At 39.5% G+C, this 12,275-nt stretch overlaps 1 protein-coding gene across 3 annotated transcripts in view; it reads left to right on the top strand.

The window, feature by feature from the left end:
• The window catches only part of fam172a (family with sequence similarity 172 member A), a 173,877-nt gene that overhangs the window by 66,446 nt on the left and 95,156 nt on the right, over nucleotides 1-12,275 (top strand). The window lies entirely within an intron of this gene.

The raw sequence follows: 12,275 nt of genomic DNA, 5'->3' as shown, positions 1-12,275 counted from the left end.
ACGACACAAATGGATGGCCAGCATTAAGCGAGGAGTGTAGGTAGGGATTTTAACAAGCATTTACGAGAGTCCATTTTCTCACTAATGAAGAAGAGAGTAAGTGACCCACCGCGCCAGCAACATACACTTAAGGCTCTGTCCTCCTTCATCGCCGCTGGACTGACGGAGCGACTGAGAGCGACGTCGCCTAAAGGATCTCGTTTGCCTGCTAATTCCTCTGTCAGCGTGGAGATCTGAGGGCATCTGAGAGCCATGACAGGGTGAGGATGGGTAACTTTGCCCTCGCGCCGTGCCCTCTGCCTGGCCTCCCAGTCTAGCTCTGCTTGGCTTCCCAAATTAATTAAAATGAAGCCAAGCAGAGGCCAAACGCTGCAGCCTGACTCCATGCCCTGCCCTCCAACGAGCTTGTTTATGTCGAAACATGAATACATCGGTGACTGTGAACTTTTAACGAGCCTTTGCAGAGACAGAGAGAGAGAGAGAGAGATGCGAGTGGCGTTTGGTCAGAAGCTCAGTGAAGAGCTGACCCAAAGTGGCATTGATTATTAGCCCTACAGAGAAAGAGGCGTCAAATTTGGCATAAGGCGAGTCGAGCGCAGAGGATGAAAGGCTGTATCGTGTGTTGCTAATGTAGCGTGACTCCGTACTGCTGTCTCTAATGGCAGCGCACATTCGCCGAGTTTGACCCCGAGTTCCCAGGCCAGGTCGGAATAAACAGGGATGATGGAAGATAGACTCCCACCTCAATAAAAAAAAAAAAACAACAACTAACAACTAACACCTAGAACCATGCACGTCTTCTCGTTTTTTTTTTTTAGTTTTTTTTTCTCCCCACAGCCAGGTGTGTGTTTTACATATAACCAGTTAGACTTTCTCATGAGAACCGTGACAGCTGTGTGTCCGGGGTGTCATCCGGCCACCTCTGCTCCATCGTTCTGGACATTTCAGCTTCTTAATCCCAGAAGTAGCGTCCTCGGAAACGGCCGGCTTTTGAATTGTTAATGTTTGCGTCTCGCTGACAGGCGCAGGAGAGAAAGAAGACACGGGTAGACATCGGAGACAGAAAGAATTCTCGTTTAATAAAGAAGCGACACACACACACATTCTCTCAAGTTAAGCAGGGCTTCTCAAAGTGGTGACCAGGAAGCACATCTGTGATTCAGGGGTAGAAAATTACAGTTTTATCATTATCATTATGTTGTTATAGATAGTCGTTGGTTTGACCGGCTATGTGAATTTAACAAGTTTCTTCTTGACTGTGAATAATTCAATTCAGTATCCAGAAAGAAAAAGCTCTAATAAATAGTCAGAATATTACTACTGTATATAAACTCCAGTAATGATCCTCATACTTGATCTCCTAAACTAAAACCTTTCTTGAGAAGGTTTGTGGCATTTATTTTTTTAAGTTAAAACTCAAACACAGGAAAATTTTAGCATAAGTCAAAGACGTGTGCGTGTGTTTGGATGTTTTTGTTGTTCAACTTTTGTTGTGGCTCAGGTTGATTTGTTGTGACTGTTTTTTTTTTGTTTGTTTGTTTTTGAGAACCAATCTTGTAGTTAGTTTGCATTTGCACTTTTATTCCCCGCTTTAGTCCCTCTATTCTGTGTACGTTTTTACGAACACTTAAATAAGTTCCCCAAAAGCGGTCGTTGTGTATGAGCGAGAGTTTATCGCCCGTTAAATAAGACGAGTCTGTTCGGCGTCTCGTCTGCAAAACAGTTGTCATTACCGCTCTCGCCTTCCTGACCCGGCAGTGTCACGGCTCGCAAAACCCATCCTGTTTGTTTGCCGTTACACACCCCAGGTCCGCCTGAGACCCGCGACACGAAACGAAGACGAGGTGAACAACAAGACGGAGTCGCTTCACAGTCCCCATACCCCCCCACCCCACCCCTTCCAAACACAACCCCTCTTACCCCACCTTGTATTCCTGTTCTCGGCGGCCAAACATTTTTAATTATATCTTCTGTGAAGTAGTGCGCCTCAGTAACCAAGGAGCTGACATTGATGCATGTGCTGATAAATCCGCAAACACTGGAAACGAGATTAACAAAGATTTTGAGGAAAGGGTGACAGCTAATTTTGCGCAGTGGTCCGCGCCTCGTTCAGGAGTGATGTTTTGATAGAGAACCGACTGAGAATTCACATTTCACGCCGCGGAGAGGGATATTAGGAGTTGCGCCGCATATGCACTTTTTAAAATTGTTTTGCTGCTTTTTATACTTCCTCCCGTTCCCGAATTCGGTTTGCTCGCTCGTCGTCACACTTTTATTGGAGGTTCTGACGCTTGGGTAATTTATGCGCAGTGTTGTGAAGGTCTTGAGGTTTTTGACAGGCGGACACTCAAAACTTGCTTGTCAACTAGTGTTAAGTACCGTGCAGGTAATCCCACCCCCCCTCACCCCCACCCCAATAACACCCTGTATGTACAGTAGCTGCTAAAATGAAAAAAAAAAAAATGTGCATAGTAATCTAATTTAATAGTTTATGCGCCATGAATTTTATTCCACCATTGTGTTTTTTTTTTTTTTTTTTTTTTTTTTCTTCTCTTTAGACCAGCCTAAAAAATGATCACTACACAATGGTTTTATCAGCGTTGTGGTATTGTGTGTTTTTACCTTTTTTTTTTTCTTTCTTCCCTCCTCTAAGCAGCAGCAGGCCTGGCCTGTGAGTGAGGAGAGAGAAGTGATCTGATGGGGTTTGTGTATTGAACGTGACCGACCTCTGTGTTTCCGAACACGTTGTCCGTGTTTAAACAGGCGATATGCAGCCCGAAGTGAAAGGTATCTCTGTGCTTCATCGTTTCTTTTAGAAGAGAGGAGACAAGCAGATAACAATCATATCTGCCACCGCCGATTCCTCACATCTCTGACGAGTGTGTGAGCATGTGTGTGTTAGAAAGGGGGGGGGGGTGTAGCGGGGGTTCACAGACCACTGCCAGGCCTACTCTCTCCAACCAATTTTGTGTCTATATGGCAGAAACATCTTGTAGTTATCTTTTTTTCTCCCTTGTTCTTTTTTATGCCTGCTCTCCTTTTGTCTGTGTCTTTTTTTTTTTTACTCCTTCTCTCTGTCTCTCTCTCTCTCTCTCTCTCTCTCTCTCTCTACGCTGCCTCCCCTCTCCGAATCAGCTCCCCATCTTCATTTGCAGGCAGCTGACAGCTTCTTTCACTTTTCTTTGTCATTTTTTTCTCTCTCCTCTTTGTCTCTTTTCTTCTCTTCTCACCCTCCATCCTTCTCCATCTGCTTTCGCTTTTGTTTGCTCGGGCTCTCTCTCATCCCAACTTGATAATGAGGAATGTGGTGTGACCCTGACCTCCATTGGCCCAGTGACACCTTTTGACCCCAGCATGTGACCTTCAGTCTCTGTTTTGACAGCTTGATTAATTACCCAGTGTTATGATTTATGAGTAAGCAGTATGTAAAAATAATAGACAACAGGTGGTCTTAAAAAAATCTTTTTCTGATAATGTCTGAGATATGTGCTGGGATTTTTTCTCTGAGTTTTTTTGTTTAGCTTTCTTTTCTTTTCGGCTTGGACGTATAGATTTTTTCGGAAACTTGTAATATGGCACACACTCATGCTGGATCAAAGGCAACAGTGTCTGAAGGTACCTTGCAGGGTACACACACACACACACACGCGCGCGCGCAGGCGCACACACTTGGTCATTCCTTTATTGAGAGTAAGAAATTATTACGAAGGACAAACTTTATTCCATAATTAAACATTTTTCTCCTAATGGGAGTGGTTTCTTTCTCAGATGACACCGCCTCGTTCCACATTCACTGAATGGTTACATGTGTATAAAAATGATATGGCCTTAACATCTGAACACCTATGAAAGATCAGGGGGAAAAAAAAGCTCTGATCAGTCTGGAATATCTTTTGGACAATCGGTGTTCCCTGACTTGCGTACAGATCCCGACAGTTGCAGAAGTGATACTTTTGATCAGCGAAGCTGTTCCAGCCTCGTTACAATTTGCCGCCTGTCAAATAATCAAACGGGAGTTTATTCTGCTCATTGTCTCCATAACTCCCCCGACCACCGCCCCACCCCTCCCCCCCTCCAGGAAAGTTTCACTCCAGCGAAAACAGTTAACTTCTCTCACAAATAAAAATTCCATGTTAAACGATTCCTATGGAAACACAGCGATGAGAAAAACACCTTAGAGACCACCAGCTTTTCTTTCAGCTCCGCTTCTCTCGGGTTGCAATAACAGAGCGGGGGTCAAGGGATTCCACTTTAACCTTCGACCCCAAGGGGTGGCCACAGTGAGCGGTGGTCACTAAGATTAATACCCTATAGGACACTCATTATTCTTACTCAGCCAGAGGTAGATTACAAGGGAATATGAAGTTTGGGAAGTTTAGTCCCTCTCGAGTATCTGTGACCTTTTTTTTTAAATCAGCAACTAAATGTCTGCTTTAGATTTGCCTTTTTTTTTTTTCTTTTTTTTTTAGTGCTAACCTCCGCTCTGTCCGAGGATTTTTCCTCACCGGTTCAGCCGCCTGATAACGAGCGAAAAGGAAAGCCACGCAGGTCATATCGTGAGATTAGCCAAATGTCTCGCGACGAATTTAGTTGCAGAATCACTTTATAGGTTAGCAGCTGGACTGCCGGAGCGTGATCACGTCTAATTCGTCGCAGAAAAGATTTGACAGTTTGTGATTTATGCCTGGTCGTAAATCATTTCAGATATATTGTAAAAGCATTGTCAATTAGTGAGCCTCCACGTCTTCTGGGTGAATGCAGGGTTAGTGTTCTGTGCGGAACTTGAAAATGATGGTTTAAAAAATTTTAAGGACATTTATTTATACTTTTTAATGATTATTATTTATTTACTTATTACTATTATTATTATGATTATTATTATTATTATTATTATTATTATTATTATAATTGATTTAACCTCATTGTTTGCTTATTCTGCAAGTTTTTAATGGCTTGTTTGTTTATATGACTTATCATAAAAATCTGAATCATTGCCAAATAATAATGAACATATCAGTTTTGTGACTGTGTAAGGTTGAAGCACTTTGCTTCATAATGCTTAGTGTAATTTCCCAACCTTCGTCTTACCTCCTACTCTTTACCCTTTTTTTTTTGGCAGCATCTTATAAACGCTGCCATGCACCTTCCCATTTTGTATCGTGCAGTGATTTATATATAAAGCAGTTAGACAAGAATATCAGGGGGCAGCTATCATTCCATGATCTATATCCTCCATTCCCCTCATTAAAAATGTATGTGCATGCTGAAGGCGAACAATATAGAAATATAAATCATATAGCTAAAGGCATGTGAAAAGGCTGTGCGAATTATTTATTTTTGGCTTCCTCCTAGGTGTTTTCTCTCGCTCCATTGTTTCTATTGTCTTACCTGGCCAGAGGGCTGCTGAACGGGGAAGTGAGCGTGGGGCGAGCTTACCAGCTGTTTTATACCCCACCCGTGGCACGGCCCGCTCTTTGCTATGGATCGTTTCATTTTGAAGGGGGGGAAAAAACCGATCTCTCGGGGGGAAATGTGTAAACGTTTGATCATGTGACATCTCAAAGTGAAAGTGTACAGTAAGTATGCAAGATATAGTATTATGTATTAACCAAATAAGCACAAGACCTGTCTCGGCCAATCATACGCAGACACATAGCATGTGTTGTGCAAGTGTATCACATGACCATATAGTTTAAGCATTGTAGTTCAACCATAAGTTGGACGTTTTATGTAGCTTTTTAAAAAAAATTCTTGTAGAATTTTAAATTTCTTGTAAAATCCTTGTAAAAGCGTTTTGAGCTATGTGCATGTTATCAACTAAATTGTGATGGTTATGTCTGATACCATGTAGCGCACTACTCTGCACCTGAAGCTCAAATTATATTGAAAATAAACTAATTTCAACTGTTCGATTTGTCAGAAACACCTCAGAAAGTGTTTTAGCCCTAGTATGCGCATAGTTAATGCCAATATATTTCTATAGATTTTTAATCCATATAACTGTACTTACTGACTATGATGTCTCATCAGGTAACCCTAGCATCAGTAAAAAAAAGGGACCACTAGAGGACAACCATGACCAGATATCAGAGCGCTACATAGTCTACATAGTAATGGACATTAAGTATAAAATTCTTTCTAGGAAAAAAAAAAAAAAAAGGAAATTCTCTTTACCGAGGAGTTAAGTCATTGTTTTAGAATATAGCACGTGTGTGTATGTGGGTACATGGTGTGCATAACTGCTGTTGATCAGTAGCAGTACGTTCGTTGGTCAGTGAGATATATGTGTGTGTGTATGTGTGTGTGTGTGTGTGTGTGAGGGTTGGGTGGATGGATGGATGGAATGCGTTTTTGTTTGTGTCAGTATTAGGAGTGTGGTGGTAAATGGCATTTCCCCTGCGCTCACAGTCACTTCCTCCTGAGCGATTGACACGTTGCCCTCCTGTAAAAAGTTGACAAATGATTTCTGTAACATTTACTTACACAATCGATAGCTCTGACAAATTCCACCTGCGCCGTGATTAATGCTATACCAGCCTCTCTCCCCATCCTTCTCCCTCGCTCTCTTCAACCTCCAGGGGCTGCCGTGCACACTCTGAACCGTGTGTGTGTGTGTGTGTGTGTAGCCCTCTGGATGTTTGTGCATTGTGTGTGGTTTTTCGGCAGCTTTATTAAGCAGTAACTGTGCTGTTATAGTAACATGGAGGATGTGTTAAATGAAACCAAGTGGAAGCGTTTTGGGGAAGGTTGGTTCTGAGCGGTCGCGTTGCGTCTCTGCTTAACCTTAACACACGCAAATTAGAGCCAATCTGTCAACGTCACACAGCACTAGGGTCTCTTAGGGGATGAAATAAACAGGATTGTCTGTTTAGGAGAACGCACACATACGCCTGCGTGCTTTATTGCATCCTCCGTGGCTGTAATTGTACAGCATGCTTGTGAAAAGGATAAGGTCTTAAAAAGAAATAAATATGATGCGATCATATGATGTATACGTTGTACTCTAGTGGAACGGCCTTTATTGTTAGTTTCAAGTAAATGTTTCTTCATTATTTTCTCAATGCACATTCTTTTATAAGTCTATGCTGCTTGAAACTGGTTATACAGTTAAAAAAAAAAAAAAAAAAACCTTGACACTTTTTTTTTTTTTTTTTTACACAACAACCTAAATACAAATGTTTAAACTCATCAGGGTTATTCAAGGTCATTCGGTTTTACAAGAATAATTTGACATAAATGTGTAAAAACAATGTACTAATTTTTTTACATTTCTCTTTATGAAAATCTTTAATTATTCTTAGTCAAAAGCTTTGATCTGTTCCTCATTCTTCAACAAAGTAACATGACTTCTATCACTAAAGCATAGGCGATAAATTTAATTGAGACAGTAGTATTGCTACAGTAGATAGTACTTTGTGTTATTTTGTTATTTTAAAGGATTTGCTTCAATACATTGTTTAATGCTTAATCATTTATTTGTTTAAGATTTACTTCTTTCTTACTTTCCATAAAAAAAAAAACATGAGCATTTCATTTTAGGATATTTTATTGTGAAGCATTTTCCAGAAATATATGTATTTTTTCCCCATTACTTACTGTATCTTTGATTACCGTAGACATTTTTGGTTTATTTATTGCTTTATTCCTACACTGAATCTGCAAACCTGAGGTAAAAAAAACAAAAACAAAAGCAGTACTGGTTAGCCGCACGTCTTAGCCGATCAGGCCACATTCTGGGCTGAGATGGAAATTGCGCTTTTTTTTGTTGTTGTAGTTTTCAGTCACATGACCTTTGTCAGCGCCGTCCCAAAATCTGAGAGCGCTAGTTGTAAAAGTAAAAAAAGAAATAAATAATATATTTTTTTATTTACCACAAAGGTTTTCTTTTACAGATAATATTATCAGCAATGTTTTAAATGAAAATAATAGAAATATTTACATACATTTCTAATTTTCTTCTCGTACCATTCCGTCCTTTTTTTGCTTTAATGAAAGCATGCACTCGAGCTGACACAGACTCCACAAGTTTTTTTTTTTTTTGGTAAAAACCTGATGATCCATTTGAGATCAAGTCCATCGGCACGGGCACATGCCTCAATAGACGGGATGAGACTCACAGAAAATCATCTTCTCTCTGTTGTACAAAGGAGTTAACATGATCAGTAACACAGATGCGCCTGCATTTCAATAGGAATCTAGAAATCGTGCAACATCTTGAATACTGAACAGCGAGGGTGTTGCACGTTGCCTTTATTTACTTATTTCTTTTTAGAATTAGCAAATGACCAACACTTTTTTTTTATAGTATTTTTTATTATTATTATTATTCAAAAAACACACTTTCAATGTGGTTGCACGCTTCTGGACTTTTCAGTTTCCTTTTTTAAAATTTTTATTTTAAACTAATATACATCAGGCTTCAGCGAGTACCTGCAGTATAAACACAGTGTGAATAAAGCCCTCTGCAGATCCTCTATCCCCACTTCATCCTCCAATCGGGTCGCTCCATCTTCGCTGCCTTCTGCTTCGTGATTGGCTGGCCCTTTGAGCCCTGAGCTTACAAAGAGATGACAGGCAGTGGTAGAGCGGGACGCGCAGGCGCAGGAGGCCAGGCCGAGGCTTTGTGGTAATGGAGGGTCAGCGCGTTGCTCGAGACGTCACCCACCGGCTTTGATCACGCACGCATATTCCCCCTCAGCCGTGGTTCATACGCTACATGTGCACAAACGCATACAGATGTGTGCAAGAGTTAAAAAAAAAAAAAAAAAAAATGACATGCATACACGCACATTTTCACACACTCGCACTCCTGACCGCTATCAGGCACGCTTTGTACCTGACAAGTACCGTCCTCTCTGTCTGACCCGAAGCAGTACGAGCCTTTCTCTTCATCAGAGGACTATAGAGGAAGGGTGGGAAAAACGACAGAGAGCCTCTCTCCCTCGCTCTCTCGCTTCAAAGCCAAACAAAGAGCCGCAAATAGCTAAACCACTGGGTTGTCTGTCAGCGTGCCGCTGAAGACCCAATATTATTGTAAGCACGTCTCCTTTCAGCAGGACTGACTGAGGAATCGGACAGCTCGGCTCTGCTATAAGCTAAATTTATTAGTGCTGCCTGTAAACTGACTGATTTAGTGGACAGACCATTATTACTGTATTTACTGTCCCTACATGCGCGCGCGCACACACACACATACGCGCGCACGCGTACACAAATACACACGGAACAACAAAACATTCAGGAAATAAAGGGATTTCGCATGTCTACATGAGTCTAATTCAGATAGATTTTGTTTCTGTCTCATTTAGTACGTGTAAATGGATCACATTTATGACACATTATGACGAGGTTGGTTTTTTAATTTTTTTTGGTTTGTTTATATTCTGAGAAATGATTATTTTGAGAAATATTGACCATCTGCTAATTTCGTTAAAAAGTATAAAGTGTCTGTAAATGAAAAGTACGACCGCACTACTAAAATAAGTAGGACATTGCCAAACATTATAGGATGTTGTTTATAATATTATAATTATCATTATTATTATTATTATTATTATAACTACTACTACTTAAACACTTTGGTTGTACTTGCGCTGTTAATTTTTTCCTTTTCTTTAATATTTTAAATATAGTTTTTCCTAATATAAAATTTTTAAATCCCATATTTGCCTGCAGTTATAATAATACTAATAATACTAATAACAATAATGTGTGATATTATTTTTAATAATAATAATAATAATAATAATATTATTTTTATTTCAAAATGCATTTTGTTCTCATTTTTTTTTTATATAACCTCTATTCCTCTGTCTAATCTTCACATCTTAAACCTAATCGTAAATCATTCTTTTTTGCTCTCTATGTTCATTTCATGACCCGAAAGCGTTTAACCAGGTTTTATACCCGTATATTATATGTATGTTAGTCTGAATGTCACATCGCTGTCAGTCGGTGAGATGAAGGCGTGCGGCGGCGACGGCAGCCATTGTGGCTGCGTGTGAAGGGAGTCAGCTAGCTTCAGACAGACAGACAAAAGAACACTTAAGAGGGCATCCAGTGGTGGGTTACTGAGGTCTGAGCCCTACTGAGGGGCCACGGTGACCCAGACAGACCGTTGGCCCAGAGGCCAGGGCTGCTTACACTGCCCCATGAGGAGGTGCCAACCTGGGGCACGGGGGGCATGGGAAGAGCCAGACATCCGATCCAGGCGCTCAACAGGGCGAGGCGTAGAATGTCACAGATAAGCTCTTTCACCGCCACTTATATATACACGCCGTATAACAGTAGCTAGGAAAAGCTTTTGTACATAAACACTATGCTTTATCACACGTGTGTATGTATATATATATATATATATATATATATATATATATATATATATATATATATAAAATGTCCATCCGTGTATAAAGACAATTTATAGAATAGCCCCAAAATGTGATAATTCATTAAAATTTTAAATAAAATATAAAACGTTTTACATATTTTACAGGATTAAAAATATAAAGACTTATTTAAATTTTTTTAATTAATTTAAGTTAGTTTTTATTTTAAAAACAACATTTTTCCCAGACCTCTTTCGCATTTACTGAAAAAGCTGCTGTTTTCAGCAAGCACAGATGAGGATAACCACGAGAGACAACACTCACACCTCTGTTCTGTGGCAGCAAAATTTCTTCGAATCGGCGAACGCAGGGACGAGACTCGATCTTTTCTGAGATTTAACCTGGGCAAAGTAGCCATTAGATATACAGAGAAAAAAAAAGGAAAGAGAGAAGGAGAAAGGCCTGTCTGGCTCAGTGCAGGCTGTCTTTCGCCCGTAGTCATTTATCTTGCCTGCCACCAGTGGGCAGTGGCACTAAACTCCACTCAGGCTGCCTCACCACTGCGTGCAACCACAAAGCCAAACGTCTCCTGGCCAGCGCCTCTGTCCTCAACCAGAGAGTAGTCAGGGAAAGAAAAATCTTCCTGAATATACATACACTTGTCTGTGTGTGAGTGGGGGTTGACACCATAGGAAAAAACATCAGATAATTTATATATATATATATATATATATATATATGAATGAAAGGGAATTAAAGGTGCTAACACTTTGTTTTTAAATTTACAAGCAGTATAGTAAAGTGCTATATCATCAACAATATGATAGAATTACTGTTACTTACCAAGTTATTATTATTAGCACTAGTAGTATGATTAATACATTTTATTACACACATAATTATTACAATGTATTACACATATGATCTGTTTTTGTTTCCTTATCACTTTTAAATTTGATTGAGCACTTTGTAATCTCGTATTATGGTTTTTCTTGGCTTTATGAGCTTTATTAGCCGTAATTACTTCTCCCACTTTATTAGTCGCAGCCGCACGGCAGACGGAGCAGGAGGGCAGCCGCAGTTGATTTGTATTGATTAGAACGCGAAAGTGCTTCGTCTGCAGTACATCACGCGATCTAATTATGATTGTAAGATATCGACAGTCGCTTAATTTTTAATTAGCCTGTTGAAAATGACACTTGCTTTGTTGCTGCTTGCGTCGCAGCATAATTCGTTTAAATCCGAAACGTCTGCACGTACGTGACCCCTCGGAGTGAGCGGAATAGTGTTTATCGACGGTGTTCTTACTCACATAATCACATTTCTGTTTAGTTCTGTTTGTGTGCTTAAATTTGACATCCGTTTGATAAGTTCAACCGAAACATTGTAGTGATGAAATATTAGAAGCAAAACTTTTTTTTCCCTTTTTTTTCCTTTTAGTTACCAATGTGTAATATGCTTGAACTTTCAGTTGTAACCAGAATACCAGACTTTCAAAAAGAAAAAAAAAACTAAAAACAAGACAAGTAAATAAATAAGTGGGCTAAATAAATAAATAAATAAATGAATAAATAAATGAACAAAACATTTTCCTGTTTTTACATATTTTTAAATGTGTAATTGCTTTTACAGCATGAGAGAAGCAGCTAATACATTTTAACAGTGCCATGCAGGCAGACCAGGATGTCTACTCCTTACTCAATGCTTTTATCATTTATTTAACTATTTTATATACGCAGTGTCCGTCTGTTTATGCATTTTACTGCAAATTAGATATTTATTGGTAATTTGTTCTTTTTTATTATGCGCAGCCCAAGAAAATTTCAAACAGGATTGTATTGCAATATTTATTCATATTTACAGTAAAAGAAATCCTTATGTCTAATAATATTCAAGAGATTTTAATAGAGATTTTAAATTTATTATATACAAATATATTTTATATTT

Source organism: Clarias gariepinus, chromosome 21 (assembly GCF_024256425.1).
Source record: "Clarias gariepinus isolate MV-2021 ecotype Netherlands chromosome 21, CGAR_prim_01v2, whole genome shotgun sequence".
Lineage (NCBI taxonomy): Eukaryota > Metazoa > Chordata > Actinopteri > Siluriformes > Clariidae > Clarias > Clarias gariepinus.
Note: the sequence above shows the minus strand (reverse complement) of the source record. Positions and strands in the feature narration are given on the sequence as shown.